This window comes from Camelus ferus, chromosome 2, assembly GCF_009834535.1.
Source record: "Camelus ferus isolate YT-003-E chromosome 2, BCGSAC_Cfer_1.0, whole genome shotgun sequence".
Lineage (NCBI taxonomy): Eukaryota > Metazoa > Chordata > Mammalia > Artiodactyla > Camelidae > Camelus > Camelus ferus.
The window spans coordinates 66527860-66545438 of NC_045697.1; the positions used below are offsets into that span (position 1 = coordinate 66527860).

Here is a 17579-nt window from a genome sequence, read left to right on the forward strand (position 1 = left end):
CACTCTGGAATGCTACTTACCATAATGGTGGTTAGATCCCTTATAGTTTGGGAAGAGGGGGAGGTGGAAAAGGGAAAGATGTGGGAGTAAGGATATGGATGAAGAGAAAACAGTTGGAGAAAGGGGATGCTGAAAGCACAGAAGCAAGCTCACTAAATCACTTCCTCAGATCTGTACCACATGTAAATTCTCAAAACAGTATGAGTCCAGTAAGGCTAGGCAGATGTCTTCCTTCATGGGAAGTATGCCTGTGATTTCTGTGAGAGTCCTTGCTTTTGCTGCTCTGGTGTCCTCTCCTGAGATACCTGGAACTTTGAGATGACTGACTTTTACAATTGGATGAAAAAAGAAATTGTGCTTTTGCTCAGATTTGTCATCCCACCAAACTAAGCCTTTCCCTCCTCTTCTGAACAGCTTCTCCCTCAGTGGTCCCTGTTGCCTTTAAAAGCACCACCATCCCAGGCTGCAAGGCCAGGGAATCAGCTTGTACAACTCTATCTGAAGTGTTCAAGTCTGCTGGTTATCTTGGTAGCCACGTCACTATCTTGGTTTAAATCTTCACTCTTTACATGAGCCTCTTAATTAGTTCTGTGCTTCCATTTCTCCCACTCTGGGTACCTCTAAACGATCTTCTGACAGTCCCAATCCACTATTTAACACCTTGGTTTAAAAGTCTCTACAATTAGACCTGGGTGATATATAGTCCTCTGTCTGTGTTTAAAGCCTTCGGGCAAGTGATTCAGGCTGGCAGGGTGCAAATGTCTGGGGCAGTTGGTGTGTGTCCGTGTTGAGAGGGCTGTTCAGTGACTTCATTTGTTTTGTGATTCTCTTGGAGGCTAGATACTGTACATAAAGTCCTCAAATTCCCTCTGGAAAAAAAATCTCTAAGACTTCCCCATCACCTAACAAGGAAAAATCTTCCATTAGCATATCTGACAAGGTCATACCTGAACCCTGCTTAGCTGAGATTCATCTGCTACACCTTCTCCTCACAACTTGGGTAGCATCTCCGAGCTACCAGCTGCTCACTCAATGCGCTCAGCTTTTTCATTCTGTTCCTTCTACTTAGAATGCTTACTCCTTTTCTAACTGCTCTTTGGTCTATAAAGATCCTTCATGTCCCTGATAAACTGTGACCACTTGGTGTGCGGTTTTCCTCCCATTCCCAGATAGAATAATTCCTTTTCCTGTGCTCCAGTAGTTGTTGTGTTCATGTATTGATGACTGTACTTCTCACGGAATGTCCTAATTTAAAAAATATACATCCTCTTAAGACTTTCAAGAATTTAAATCTCAAACATGAGTGCATCGTATGCCATAGGTATTCAATCAAGTAGATTGTTGAATGGCTTATAACCCAGATTCCTCTTCCTGCCTGTTGAAATCTTACCTTTTAAGGTCCATATCAAATAGTCTCCTTGTTGGTGTCCTCTGATTCTCTGACACCCAGAATACTTTTTCTTTTTTAATTAAATGAAAATCAATAGAAACTTCCTTATTCCTGATTGTGAATTTTTAAAATATCTCATTTAATTTGTCTTGTCTACCCAGAGATGCCAGATATTCCCTGGATTAGTGTCTTATGTCCAATAGATTCTTAGAAGAATGTTTTCTGAATAAAGTTAAGCGAGAAAAGCCAATCCTTAGTGCAGCTTCTGAAAAGATACAGATGACCCCAACACTCTCTGCTCCAGCCCTTCTTCCATGTCTCATTTATTTCACCGCAGTTTGTGAGGATTGAAAAACAAAAAGGCAAAAAAAGTTTGTCACATAAAAGTTCCCAGTAATTCACACAGTGGAGGGGATCAATTCAAAATTTTTCCCTATTGAAACCTAGTTAATGTCAGAAGATGGAAATGATAGGAAATTTGAGGACAAGGAGGAAAGTAGTTTAGGAGCAGAGAGGACTTGGTGATAAGGGTAAAATGTGTGGATTCTACCTTGGGATTCTGGGGACAGTAAGATAATTACTGGTACTAGGGACTAGAATGAAGGTTGAGTAGGAGGTGAGATGATACTAATGACAAATATAACTTCTTTTGAAAAATTTCTAGTGTCATCTTAACCAGAACTTTCCTCTTCCAGTCTGGCCTCAGGAACCAGAATGCAGTTTAGTCCTCATTGATATTATGGTTCAGATAGGTTATGGGGAAAATAGACTTTTGTGGGGACCCTACCTAACATGTCTTTGGGGAAAATGTGCTCACATTTCACAGACTCAATCAGTGAGTGCCTGGAGCACCACCTGCTCACTCCTGAGTGGGAACTGCATAAAATACAGTTATACACAATTAAACATTTTCTTGTAAGTTCAAAGAATCATTTTTAATACTTAACATAAAATCATTTAATGGGAATAATTTTAAAAAAGGAGGAATTGAAAGAAAACAGTAGGCTAAGAATTAGACAATAGAAATAGATATGAAAAAATTGGAAAAACTACATGAGAGTGAAATTGTATTAAATTATTTAAATCACATGCTTGATGGTGACCAAAGAGGGTTTATTAATATTTCAAAGTCGGGAAAATTTTGCAAAACAAGGAAATTCTGGAGGGTAGGCAGCTGAGGAAAAAAATATTTGGAAGTCGTTAGGTATGTCCTTGGGAGATACAGATAGCAAAATGGCTGATTTTGGAAAGTTAACTATTCTCCCCAAGTCTCTTGAAAGATTGTGGGCTAGCTTAAGTTATATTTACCTCTTTAGAAAATGTTTCAACACTTAAAAGATGTAGCAAGGGAACCACGAAGTGAAGACGTTACGTACTTTTCCAAAATAAACACGCTAATTGTAAAATTTCATCAAATAGTGTTTTCTTTTTGTTTGCGTGCTTTTTTTTTTTTTTTAAAGTTTAAATGTATTTAAAGAAAAGAATATCTTTTCCCTAGGAGGTCAACTTGTGTTTCAGGGTTCCTACACTCCCCGTCCAGAACTGCAGGCATAATTTGACGTGTTAAGTGTGGTTTTTTTTTACGAGGTGTGTTAACGTTTTATCAACTTCTCAAAAGTGTCATTGGCCCTGAAAAGTTTCAGTCCACTGCGCTAGATCATCTTTGGGAGCCCCTTGCAGCTCTCACTGACCAGTAATTCCACAAATCTTTGTTCCTCAAACGTAGGTTTTTTTGAAATCCCTGTTACACATGACCAAGAAAGCATCTGTGATTGAAATCGAGGTGAGGCTCTGCGAAGCAGGCTGAGCTCGGAAGTTCACCCTGGATGCAGTGCGGTGGAAGGGCGAGAGGCAGCGGGCTCCCCAAGTCCGCTCACCCTTCTTTACAGAGGCGGCGGCGCTGGGGCAGCTCCAAGTGCGTCGAGAAGTGTAATCCCTTCGTTAAGTACTTGGCTCTCAGTCTCCAATCACTAGTGGGAGCTGGAGAGGGCAAGTGAAAAAAAAAAAAAATTCCAGAGGCAGCCGAGGAGCGAGAGGGGGAAAAAAAAAGTCCCGCGGCGGCGGCGGCGGCAGAGCGGCCACGGCGGCCAGAAGTTGACGGCACGGCCGGGCGCGGGGCGCGGAGTGCGCGCGGGGCCTGCGGGGCGCCGGAACCGGCTGGGGACCCGGGGCGGCGGGGCGGCGGCGCCGAGGACGCTAGGGCCGGGTGCAGCAGCCGGTAAGGCGCGGGCGAGCGGGCGCGCGCGGTGGGGCGCCGTCCTCATCCTCGCGTGCGGTGGGCGGCCGAGCTGGCGCGAGCGGGCGGGCAGAGGGGGGCCCGGGTGGGCGGCAGCCGGGCGCGGGGCTCCGCGGGCGGCAGCCGCTCGGGGCGGGAGCAGTCGCGCCGGCGAGAGGAGAGCGAGCCGCACGGCCGTGGGGCGGCGGCCTCCCGGGCTTTGTGCATGGGCGGCTCTGCCGGGACCCCCGGACCTCGTGCCCGCGCCGGCAAGGAGTCGGGGGCAGAGGCGGGACACGTGCTCCGGAGTTGGGGAAGGAGGGACGCGCCGAGGCGGGCATTCGGGACCTGCGCGCCGTGGGATGGGGCAGGAGGGTGAGCGGAGGGCAGCCCCGGAGTTGGGGGAAAGAGGGAGCCCCGCCGGCCAGAGGCGCGGAGCCCGCCGAGGCAGGACCCGCCGGCTCCCAGCTCCGTACGGAGCCACCTGCCCCGGGCGCCTCCTGAGACCCCGCGGCGGAGAAAGTGCGCAGCGGGCTGGTCCCGGCGCCTCGGACCTGCTCGTCGCTGCCGCTATTGCTTGTCTCTGGCCCCCCGTCTGTTGCTCTGTCTCTCTCAGGTTCTCAGTGTCCCCTCCCCCCCATTCTCATTTCTGTCTTTCTCTCTCTCCCCCACCCCCTGTTGTCTCTTTCAGTCTCCCTCTGTTTCTCTTTCTTCCCGCTCCCCTTTCTGTCTCTCTCTGTCCTCTCTGTCTCCCAGACTCTTTCGCGCGCGCTCTCATTTAGAGGCTGACTTTCTGCTCCTTGTCTCACTGTGTCTTGCTTTCTGCACCCATCAGTCTGCTCGGTCCCGTTTGTGTCAGGGCTCCATATTTCTGTCTGTCCCTTGCGGTGTTAGACTTGAGACCCTCAGGAAGTTGTCCGGTGCGGTGTCTTTCTTTTTGAGCCGCGCCGCTCCAGTAGGGTCCTGGGTCCTTCGTATTTGTTCCCCACAGAATGGGAACTCTGGTTTCCTTCAGTTATTAGGAATTGCTCTTTTCTTAGTCACCTTTCCACCAAGGTGAGGTCAGTGACTGTGAGCAGCCACAAAGGTGCCAGTGAAAGAAAACAGAAGAAGAAAGCTGCTGATGGCCTGTAACATATAAAGAGAAAGTACCAAATATACCTGCAGTGGAGCTGAGCCACCTGAGAAAAGGTTCCTAGATTCTGGGAAGAAACACGAAGGTTTCCCCCAGTGCTGAGGGGACTCAGCTAAAAACTATTTGAAAATTATTTGAAAGAGCGCTTAGGGAAATTCTTTGCTATCCTAAACTGATGCCAACTAATACCTGTTTTCTTAGATATATTTTTAAGATCCTAGTGACAGCTCTCCTAATTATTGTTTGGGGAAAATTATGGAAAATGTCCTGTGTCAACTGGGACATGTGTCTTTAAGAAAATATTCAGTCTTTGTACTCTTATACCTTTTACACTCTAGTGATCAAGAAGAATTATTTCTAACTGCAAAGAAAATAGGAAAGGATTTGTCAGTGATTTTAAAACATGAGACATTCCAGAGATCAATAATTTCTTTGGAAAACGTTCACCATAAGGATGTTTTGAAGGATATTACATCTTCGTGAAATATGCACGTTATTACACACTTAGATCATTGTGCGATGCAAAAAAAGGTTGTGTGCTGTAAGCAAATCATAGGAGTGATGGTTTTTTGTGGGAAACATAGCTGAGAAATTAATTGCTCTGATTTTCACTGTTTTCTTTACTCATGTATAATGTACCTTTGTTTTTAGCAAAATATGGCCTAGGGCTACAAAACTTGATACAGTGCGTTATTTGTCCAATCTGAATTACCGTTTAGAAAACCACCTTTTTCTTTTGGTCACAAGATATGAGTTGATATGATCTCATTACTCAAGTGCTAGAGTCTGCTGATGAATTTTAATGGCACTGATTTGTGATTTTAAATCAAAATGTTAGTTTTTGGTGAGTTAAAATCTTGATTTATGTCATGTTAGTGAATCAATCACTATTTATAGGGGCTTTGCCACCTTTTCTGCCAGGTGCTGTGCAGCATTTAGCCTGGGCAGGGTTTTCTGAAATTCCCTGTTAGATCATTGTCCCTGAGTGACGTGCTGCCCCTGCTCATGGTGTGCTCATATATGCCCTTCAGAATGTTCCAGTCATTAAATAATATTTATTAAAAGGAAATTGACTTAACTTTTTTCTTCATAAACATCGAAAATTGTTGAGGTGGCCTGATAAATTATTTTTGTTACAGTAAGTACTGTATGCCTTGTGCTTTTAAATAAATAATACAATTTAAAGTGTGATTTTTGGGGGGTAGATAAAGCACCCTCCACTTTTCTTCAGCGCTCAACTCCTATTTATCATTTAAATTGAAAGTCAGTTGTCATCTACGCCAACCTAATAAAGCCTCTTCTAATTTTCATAAGCCGCCTCATGTCTACCCTCTGGCTTCAGTGCACTCCTCCCTCAGCGTTCACCTCTCTGCCGTGTGATAGCTCGGCTCTTCCTCTCGGGCTGTTTTTCTCTTTGAGGTGAGATAGGGTCCTTTTCTTACCTTCCTTGTGTTTCAGACGCCCAGCACAGTACCTGTCTTATGATAGATACTCAGAAAATCCTCAAAGGATGATTTGTTCTCTTCCAATTTGTCTCTAACTTGTGATGCTACCTTTTGTTGGTGCAGCACCTGAAGGGGGGAAATACTTTAGCATGGTGTAATAGCAGCTCAGAGACTGAGGGTTGAAGGAGTTGGAGAAAGCATCTCATCACACGTTAATATTGATGATGAAGCAGATGAGGCCCAAAGAATGTGAAAACCAGGCTCAGAACTAGGCCATGAAGCCCCACGGGCTATAGAACTGAGACCTCGCGTTGTATTCCCGGGGCCACGGTTCTTCTCACTGGACTCATGTTTGCTTTCTTTCACTAGAAGTGGGTAAATATGTCTATTATTAGAAGTTAACAGTTGTTATTGAAATGCTGAAGACTTCTCATGCCAACTGATAAGTCCTGCATGAAATGTATCAGTTTGCAGTAACTGACAATAATTGGGTTTACATATGCATGGAGGTGATACGTGTCTTTTAGAACACGGACTTCTAAGTGCTTTTATGTATTAAGCATTGTTCTGGGTGTTAACTGTGTCAGCTTGGGTAGACTGAATTATTTCTACCTGCAAAAAAGATTTAAGCTCTCTGGACTTAAACTTTCTCCTCTGTAACTTTCTGTGTGTATGTTGAAGAGGGGTGAGGAGAAAAGAAAGGAAGTTTGGACCAGATTAAGGGCTCTTTTTGAAGTTTTTCTTCAGAGACCTATTTAACTCCCAGAACAACTGCAAATTCATCTGTTTTACATATCAGACTTCCCTGTGAGCTTTTGTTTGAAAAAAAAGGCAAACTCAGTTTAAAAAAAGCTTGACGACCACTTCACTTGATGTTTTCCAATCTCCCTTCCAGTTCTTGAATTTCATAATCAAGATAATTTCTAGCTTTTAAACCTGGGTATCTGGAGGATAGTTGATAAAAGTATTAAGGGTAGAAGGAGAAATGATTTTGCTGGAGAGGTACTAATTTTGGGTTTCCATATGCCAAATTTGATGTGATGGCAGAAATTGGAAGTAGAAGTGTTGTAGTATCAGAGGCAGGCCAGGGTGCAGAGGAGAGAGGGGCCAGGCCTGCACATAGAGATGTAAGTCATTTGCACTGAATTAATGATTAAAATTAAGGAAAACTGAAACTTTAGGGATAGAGTCTGGAGAGAGAAATGAAGATTTGGGATAGAGAAGAGGGACATTTTATGTTACTTCTGAGTATTCTTAAAGCTGATCTGTAGTATTGAGATAAGAAAAAAAAAAGGTTAATGCATGATTTACATCAGGCAGTAATCAATTTTCATGAGTTTTAGAGCATTTACTTACATGCCAGTTATCTTAATTACATTCGTTTTTACTTGAATGTTGGAATGCCTACTCTTGACCTGGCATTATTATATACTTTGGGACATTGCAGCCACAAGAGGCACAAGGCCATTGCTGTCATTGAACTCTCATTCTAGAGAGTGGAAGCACAGTGAACTGTAAACAAGCACATGAGTAAGGTAATTTCCAGTAGTGAGAATTGCCATTAGGAAAATAAGACAGGGTGATATGACAGCGAGTGCTGGGGCTACTTTATGTGAGGTGGTCAAGGAAGGCCTCTCTAAGGATGTTCCTGGACAAGAGAGTCAGCCCAGTGGAGATGTGGGAGAGCTTCCTGGCAGGGGGAACATTAAGGCTGTCTCTGAAGCAGCAGCAGGCTGGCCACACTGGCAGTGAGGGGAAATGATAGAGATGAGGTCAGAGCGCTTGCTAGGCCCACGTTATAAAGTATGCATTTTATTCAAAGTACATTTTATTGAACCACCCTGGAGAATTTTAAATGGAAGTGAACAAATGTGACTTAGCATGACTGTCTGTAGTGTGAGCAACAATGTCCGAAGATGATGTGGTGGGAGACCATGAGAAGCATCTAGCTGAATTTGGTGGTTTGGCCAAGGGTGGAACCTGGAGAGATTGATCAGACATTGTTCTTATCACTGAGTAAGAGTAACTGGGTTGAATCATGCCGTGTGGTTTCCCCTGCCCCCACAGATCTTCATTGCAGCAATCCGCTGGTTCAATGGTTGCTTTTACTTTTAAACTGTAGATCTCAGCACCTCACAGTTCCCAGATGTCACCTTTTTACCTTCCTTCAAATACCTCCTGGGCTACAAGCAAGCTCCTTGGCTCAGAGGCTGCAGTATGTCTTGGGAAATGTTGTGGCAAGGTTCTTTAGGGCTCAAAGTGATCTTTGGTCTACGTGGGGATGCTTGGCTCTTTGAACTAACCTTTTCTACACTTCATCATACATAAATTTTGTGTGCTGATTAAAAAGGAAAGGATGCAAGTCAGAATTCCTCTAATTAGGTTTTACTGTCATTTTTTTCTAACCCTCAGCCTTGAAAACTTTGCATGTTTCTTGAAAGACTTCACTGTAAAGTCCGTATTTTAGATCTGGATCTCACCCATCATATCCCAGTCCTTTGCAAAGAGCTAGTATATAGTAGGCGTTCAGTAAATATTTGTGGAAAGCTGTTGAGTGCAGTCTATTAGAGACCCGTAGCTTTGACTCTGCTGACTTTATTTTTCCTGTCTTTCAAAAAAATGTATGGCTGCATGTGCCTTCAGCTTTGGAAGTATTAAGTAGCAAGTTTGGAAATGATTTTTCTGCAGGTTGTATTTACTTATTGGCTAAAGGAAAAGAGATACAATCCAATATATCTTTATAACATTTGTTGCCTGGCTGTCTTGAGATAAACATTTTAGTCATTTTTATAGCAGTTAGATAGATATGGACTTAAACAAGTACAGACACATCTGTCACTAGTTAATTTGGTGATTTATGAATCTGAAGTGATTCCAAGGAAGCCTGCAATGATGATGCCTTTGTCTAAATTAATCTCTTGATACAAATCAGTGAGTTTTATCTAACTAGTACACTTTACAATGATCTGTAAAAGGTACTAAATTATCAGTTTCTTCTCTGGAAACGAGCTACTATTCTGCTGTTGTCCGATGACATTTAGCTACGCTAGTGCACATAATGGGGGCTTATCCCCAAATCCTTCCTCTTATTGCAGAATGTAGTACTTTACTCAAGTGGGCTTCACAAGCAACTTGGCATTACCTCGCTTCTACATGTCCAGCAATTCTTTCACTGTTGCTTTAGGTCCTTTTTCAATAAGTAGAGAGTCCCTTCTGTATCTGAGTGTCCTCTCTTCCTGTCTAACTCCATTTTGCTGAAACCTCATGCGTTACACCCACTGGCTTCTGTGCCAGTATCTTCTGCTTGCCTCCCCAGATCTGTGGTCCCCGCTTCTACTTTATACTCTGTCCAGGAGGAAACCTGGATGAACTGTGCTGATTTCCAGATAACTTAGGTTACTAGGGACCCCCAACAGGAGATTAGAGGGAGGGTGGAGAGAGGGTATTGATTTGGTTTGCTTCTTCCGTAATCAGCTTAGGCTGCCTGTGTCCCTGCACGGGAAGTCCCTGATCTCCTGAAGGGACCCTTCTCTTGGGCTGTCTCTGTCTCAGGATTCCAGTAATCTCTGGAATTAGCTCCTCTGCTTTTACTATCCTGATTGACTGCACTACCCTTCTTTTACACTCCTGCCTATGCTTCGTTAAATTGTTTGTTTGTAAATAAATCCTCTTCAATTTATCAGAAGTTGTAACAGTTAAGTTCCCATTTTCTGTTGCTTAAGCTTCTGAAAGCTACCTCCTTTTCAGAGCCTTCTTGGATTGATAAGAGCAGTTGGCTCCCCTTAACTCTGTTGGACATCTGCTTTCCACCCCAAATTATATACTTCTATTCATGCAATAATGGCTCAGAAAATGGCAACTGTTGTTATGTAAGTACTTTTCTGTCAAGCAGTTTGATTGCCTTAAATTTTTTACTTGATAGTCTGTAAACCTACCATGTATGTAATTTGGTTGTGTTTCATTCATTCTTTTATTCATTATTAACACAGTGTATATTTATAGACTCACTGTTTAGGGCCATGCACTATGCTAGGCGTGGATACAGAAAAGCAGATATGTCCTTACTTGGGTTGAGGACTGGGGAGGGGACAAGAAATAAACAACATAGTATTTACAAATCAAGTTGTGTTTAGGGCTGTGAAGGAAATAAACAAGGTACAGTGGTGGAGAGTCATAGAAAGGAGTATCATTTTCTTGATCACAAGCAACTGAAAGAGGGGTGTTTCTAAGTGGCTTTTGTTAACCTGCATCTTTTATGCAAGCTCTTCATATGGGAATTTTAGAGTTTTCCTGATGACATAATCTTCTTGGTAGGAGAATTAGAAATTGCAGGTAAACTTACAGAAAATAAATTTCCTTATTACCTAAAATTAGTACTTTGATATACTACACATATATACTTTATGAAGGCTCTTGTGCATTTTTAAACGAAATGTAATGTATTTTTAAACGAAAGTAAGATCACATGTTTTTTTACTTACACTTTCACTTAACCATATGTTGACAGCACCATTCTACATCGATCTCTTCATTTTGAAACATAACACTGAGCGTATCATTTGATAATTAGTGATCACAGTGTTCCCCATCTCCCTGTCAATTACATCTTTTAGGATTTTTAAAGTCAGATAGGCATGAAGAAGAAAATGACAAATAAACCCAGAAACCTCTGGAAGTTAGGAGACTCTTGGAACTTGAATATAGAAATGGCCTAAGTTATGTAGATTTTTATTTAATCAAAATTCCTTCGAGTTAAGATGTTTGATAAAATTAAATGACAACAGAGAGGGAAAACAATTTAACCAAATTTCTCTCGTTTAGTAATTACACGCTAGAAAATTTTAAGCCTAACACTGTAGCAAGTTATTTCTCACTCATCACATACTAAGTGAGAAATTTGGAGTTTGAAGTAGTGTGAGCTGTTCTGCCAGTTGGGGTGAGCAGTTGACATACAACAGTATGTTTTACTTGACTGCCTTTATTTTCATGAATAGTGGTTTTGTGGAATGGCAGGCGGTGTAGCCCAAGACGGATCTTGCGGGTGGCAGCACGGCCTACTGGTTAACTGTGGGGACTCTGGAGTTGGCCTTCTTGTCACTTTTTAGGTGTGTGACCTTGGGCAAGTTACTGACCCTTCTCGTGTTTCAGCTTCATCTGTAAAAGGGGAATGACAATAATAGTGATTACTTAGTAAGTTTACTTGCGGATTAGAAGAGTGAATATTTGTAAAGCGTTCAGAACAATGTCATAGTAAACACCACAGGCATTCATTATGTAAATAAGTGATCAAAGAAATCTGGGCATTGCTGACGCTTTTAAACTGCAAGCATTCGCTGAGCCTTGATGATGCTAATACGCATTGTGACTGTCTCCGAAAAAAGGGGTTTTTGACCTTGGGACTTGTTTTTTCCCTGCATTTATCATTGGGCTAATGTTCCTCAGAACATACTTTAGGAAAAATTGATACAAATAATTGGCTAAACATTTCACCAGTCTATTGTCTCCTGAGAGAAAGGGACCATTCTTATTGCCAGGACTTGTTCCTCTACCTGTCACACCTGTTACAGAGTAGGAACTCCGTTCTTCTTGTGCCTCCTCCCTTTTTTCTTTCTAAAAGTAAAATGAGTGAGTTCATTTCCCAGAGAAAGACTTGCTGTCAGTATAGATGTGAGTATTCTCTGGGCCTCTGGGGCTCACTGAGCCAGGGTTTACAGTGTGTAATATCTTCTGAAAAGCGACTTCTCTGTATAGTTTTCTGGTGAAGAATACATATCCCTTGAAGTGAACTTGAGAAATACAAGGAATTGTAACAAAAATCACTCTCTTGTGCTGTGCAGAAATAACTACTTATTAACATTTTGGATCTTTTTTTCTTTGCAAAATTGGGAGCATAATTTAGTATGGTTTTGAGTCCTGCCTTTCTTTTTCATTTGACTTTATATAATATTCTCAATCCCAGACATGCAGTGACTTCTGGCCTTCAGATGATTGGTCATCTACATTTCAAAAGAGCTTCCTTCCTTCCTTACCCAATTCTGTGGCCAGAGACAATATGAAAATAAAATGGTGTATCTAGAATGAGTTTCTCATTTTAAGTGTTCTCGGAAATTGGAACCACCTGGTAAGCAGTTGGCAGTTCTGTTTAAGAGACCTGGAGTAGGTGACCTCAGGTTGCTTCATTTTTATGAGTCATTCCAGTGTTCCAGCCAGCAGCCAGATGGACGCACAAGAATCCATGACCAGGCTGCTTTGGAGGCATTACTTACTCATCCTGAGTGACTGTGAGTGAACTTATATAATGTTGAGATTAACTTGGAAAAGCTATCCAGGGAAGCCTGAATTACTTCCAGAATAAATTAAACTATTATTTAACTTTTAAATAAAAAGTTTGTTCTCTCCATTGTATGTTGGAGGTGTAGGAGTATAATAATAAACTAATATGGAGGACAAACATTGCCTCTAAGTATTTTTATCTTCTATAATTTTATAATTTTGAATGGGAAAGACAGTATTGCCTTTATATATCAGTACCTAATGTAAAGACTTGGAAAAATACTTATTGTTGTAGATTTTACCTTGTGTACTTCATAAATGATGGATGCTGTTGTAATTAAAATATATCTGCACAGGAAGTCCTTCTCCATTCAAAATACTTCCACAGTTTTGAATCTTTATCTCAAGATTAAATCAATCACACTTTAAAACATTTATCTTTAACATCTGTAGCAAATGAAAAATTTAAATTCTTTCTGAAGAGGAAAACCATACTACACTGTTTAATTGAATTAAATTAGCTTTTCATGGAAATTTACCTAGGAGCTGTTTCTGGAACCAATTTGGAAAATGATCTTTGTATTCTGTGGCATTTATGTTTGATTATGTTTTTCTTAGTAATTCTCAGTGGACCTGATTCACTCCTTGCTTCAGTCATCAAACCCTTGCAATTTTTGTAGGCAAATTAGGCATTTCCTACCCCATAATTATGCATATTTATGGAATAATGTATGCTTTCTCCTTAAGTAAAGATGGTATAAGAAATTCTTAATTCTGTAACTGAAAATTAGCTAAATTTTAGCATCTTAACATGCTATAGAGTATATTAAGGCTGAGATAAAAGTCATATATAAATTAACGTCTTCCCAAAAATGTTTTGTACAGTTTAGGTTTTGACACCTTTTAGTAATAAAAGCACGTGCTGGTGTTTCTAAAAATGGCAGATAATTCAAAACTTCTTGTAAATATATTGCCTTGAAACAGTCTGTACTTCAGGCACATCAGATTTTGTGCAATACATTTTCTGTATTTTCTCTTATATTGTAATGTTATTTCACACAGCCATGAAGAATTTGAAAATTGCTCAGAAAAACTCAATTTTCAGGTTTTTTTGCTGTAAAATTTATCCTTTGTGATCAACGGCATAGGGGATATATTTCATATGCTCGGACAAGGGAGTATGACTTAATGTTTTTATTTCTGGAATACTTCCTATTTCGCAGTTTAAAGATATTGAAAACATCTTCAGCTTTTTATAAAAACCTTTGCCGGCATTTGCTGCAATCCTGATGTTAGAGCTGCAGCTCTTTTCTCCACGTCTGTGTTCACCTTCCCAATCCCCCACCCCTTCTTCTTCCTTGTTCTCACCTTTGCAGTTGATTTGAAATCACTGTTTGCTCTAACTACTTTTTTTTCTATTAAAACATGCTCATTTCTGTGATCCTGAACATGTAGGGTATTTCCAGGGTCCTTCTAGCTTTATACCATCCTCTGACTGGAGTTTTGACTAAGTTATTGTAATTGGAATGATGACTTAGTATTCTCTAGACGTAATCTTAAAATACTTTAATAATAGAATATTATTAGAATTATTAATAGAATAGAAGACGCATTTCTATTTTGTTAAGAAATCACTTATTACATAATTTCACTCGAAGTATTTTTATGAAATGCCCATGTTTTAAACATTTAAAGAAATGGGTTCTCATGGCTAAAAACTTAAAAATGGCACAAACACATATTATGTAAAATATATTGCTCGATATTACTTGGATATAGACTTTTTCATTTTCATGCAGTTCTTTGATATACAGACATCTGTAATTGCATTGTATATGTTTTCACCAAACACTCTCTAGCTCCTATTTGAAATTTTGTGTATTCATAATTGTGGTTTGAAAGATGTTAGGCATTCTTAAACATTTTTCTTGTAACTTACTAGCATGCAGCCTGGCTTACCGTGAGACTGTAAATTCCTTTTTTGGCTCATCTCTTAAACCTGGAAGGTATAATGCAGTTTAACAATAATATTTTACATCTTTAGTTTGTGAATAATGTCTTTCTTACAAATGGAATTATTAAATATTTATGCAATATGTATGAACTTGATACCATATGTGTCAAAGAGATAATTGAGTCTTGCTCTAAGGGGAAAGATGTTTAAAATCATAATGATTCACTATCAAAAAATAAATGCAGAGCATAAACAGACGGAATATGGGAAAGACAAAATGAGAAGTCGATGAGAACATTCATGAAGTGCCAAGTTGATTCAGTCTTATTCTGTCTTTCAGTGGTGCCATCAGGGGAGATGTTAGGGAAGGCTATGACTAGTGTTCTGTGATTTCTCTTTTAAAATTTAGAATTATATCCTTCAAATATCTTTGTTTTCCTCAATATAAACCACTGCTCTCTTTTTGGAACTGATTAGAATTTTTCAACGTGTTTAACTTCGTGGCTTTATGCTCGTGTGTTCTAGTTGAAGTTACAGCAGCAATTCCTTAGCTCTGTATCTGTCTTGTCCACACTTTCCATTGTTGTGTAGAGTCTGTGAGTTTTAACATCTATGTTTCCTTGTAAACTTCACCTTTCTAGACGGAAGGAATGCTAATCTATCTTACTTTTCTTCCTAGGGCTGTCCTGTGGTCCACTTGATCATTGCTTTTTATCTCCTTGGATTTTCCTCAGTTTCTAAATCTTTATTTCTCCTTCTTTCTTGGTGAAATTAGAATTAGTCCCTCCCTCCCCCCATTCTTCAGCAGATACTGGAGTGCTAGGCTGTGTTAGACCAGAACTGCATGTAGTATTTTAAGTAAAAATGAACTGTGGTTTTAAATAGGACGGAGAAGCATGTTTTTTGTTCTTGAGTGATGTCAGTGCCATTATTAGCTTTGTTGGCTATGGGAACACATTAACACAGGGACTTTTAGGCTCCTTTTTATGGTAACTAAGGCCCATTATCCTAAGTAGTGTAGTCCCTGTATACTCCTCCCCCATATGTATATAACCCTGTAGTTTTCCACTTTGTATCTTACTTGATGTTTTCCTCCTAGAAACTCAAAAGTTTTGGAAATCCCACTGACTTGGCATTTCACATACTGGAAAAACTTAGTATCTTTTGCAGACCTGGAAAACTTAATCTGTGTTTCCTCTTCTACATCATTTATAAAGATGTTAAATAAGACCACTTCTAGCACCTTCCTTATTTATAATTTTCTTGCCAAAATAATACCCCCCCTCTTTTTTTTAGTGTCATCTTTGTATATCTAGTTAAAAGTTCATCTAATCCTATGGTGACTTAGTTCTTTTTAATAACTCTGTGGCCTGTTAAGGGCTTAAAAAAAAAAATAGGATGGATTATATTCACTGGTTTCTCCCTTGAAGCTCCACATGGCTTTTAATATGCCAAGACATGATTACCCCTGAAAAAAATCAAAGCCACCCACCCCTGACCATTGTTTGCTAAATCCTTTGGTGACCTTATACTTTAGCATATGTAGACCTCACAAATTTGCCAAATTGCCAAGAAATAATAACAACACTGAATTGGAGGAAATTTGAAAGGCTGTGGATGAGAAAGATGAAATTTAGCATTAATGTGATGGTTGAAATGCAATTATACATAAACAAGCGAAAAAGAGGTTACCGTGTTTGAGTCTTTCCTATGTTCCAGACAATGAGCTACAAAATAAATAAGCCAATTGTGTTTAAGATGGTAATTGTCATCCCCATTTTACAGATGAAAGACCTTAAGGCGTAGTGAGGTTCAGCAGATGTTAGTCCAGGATTCTAATACAGGGCTGTCTGATTCTAAATCTGTGCGTAAGTGTTGGAGGGCTGTTACAGCCAGATGTTGTTAGTTACTGATGCTAGAAAGATGAGTAGCGCTCAGCCCGGGGGGCCCAAGGGCTTTTAAAGACTGGAGAGAAGGGAGAGACCTGTGCATGACAACTTTAAGAGTTGGTAATTGCATGTAGACATGCTGTGAGCAAAGTTAAGACATTTTTTTACTAAATTTAGCTTCCATTTGACCCACATATTTTGTGTATGTGCATGTGAGGGAGAGGGACATGAGAGTCATTAACATGGTTTAAATGTAGTGACAAGTTTTAGTGAATTTGGGAAATCAAATAGCTCAGGTAGTTTGCTAAGAATATAGAGATGCAAATGATGAAAATTATTTAAAGTTGATCAATTTATCTGAAATGACATGATTAAACTTAAAAAAATTATTTTGTAGGAAGCACCATAATATATACCGAATTGTAAACATTGGATTCTGGGGCTTGGCCAAAGTTGATTTGTTGGGAGGGACCAGAGGCATGTACTGAAAACACAGTAAAAACCTTTGAGGAGAGTTTGGTCTTAACTCTTTTAAATCACTTTTTAAAATATTTTAATTGACTCTAGATCATTATCTGTAATTTTTTTCTCTATTAGTTCGAATGTGTTAGCATGAAATGAAATTACTACAGTGACTTTCAAAGAATCGTAAAACCTTCCTTGCTTTAAGCATAATACCTTTGTTTTTTGCAGGGTTAAATGAAATGGAGTCTGTTGGCTGTGATCATGGAGCTTAGCTGAAGCAAAGTTACTAAAGAAATCTTTAGTTTCCAAAATAACTAGATAAAACATGTATTTTACATGGAGCCAAAGTGCTGTGTTGAAGGCAGAGTTTAAAATGGATTTAGGCATTAAAAGTAAAATAGTAAATTAAAAAATTATTGTTACAAATATTTTGTTAAAATCAGCTCATTTTTACTAGTCTCATAATCACCATTTGATTTTCCAAATGTGCATATATACCACAAAAACACAGTAAGTTATAGTATAATTTGGAATGAAAAGAAAGCTTCCTTCGTGAATCCTTATATTCCAAAATACAATTTTTCCATTATGGAAAATTATATTTATGTTGAACATAAATAATCAGATATTTGCTTCACTAATGATCCAGATTATTTTAAAATCATGTTACTGGATTTAACGATGCGACCTCTGTTCTGTGACCTTGTGTATTCTGGAGGCTTGTTATGCATGTCAAGGGTACTTCCTTTGATTTGTTTTAATTTTACCTGCCACTTAAATCATTGAATGACCCTTCATAATCTTATTATGAAA

At 39.8% G+C, this 17579-nt stretch overlaps 1 protein-coding gene across 6 annotated transcripts in view; it reads left to right on the plus strand.

Annotated features, from left to right (window-relative positions):
- The first annotated feature begins 3466 nt into the window (after positions 1-3466).
- BMPR1B (bone morphogenetic protein receptor type 1B) overlaps positions 3467-17579 on the plus strand; it is a 347906-nt gene continuing 333793 nt past the window's right edge. For 4 of the 6 annotated variants that reach the window (XM_032460042.1, XM_032460056.1, XM_032460036.1 and 1 more), the window contains exon 1: positions 3468-3608. The gene's annotated coding sequence lies outside the window, so the exon portion shown is untranslated. Of the gene's footprint in view, positions 3609-17579 lie in introns of all 6 variants that reach the window. The other 2 variants (XM_032460090.1, XM_032460082.1) reach the window with 1 other exon arrangement.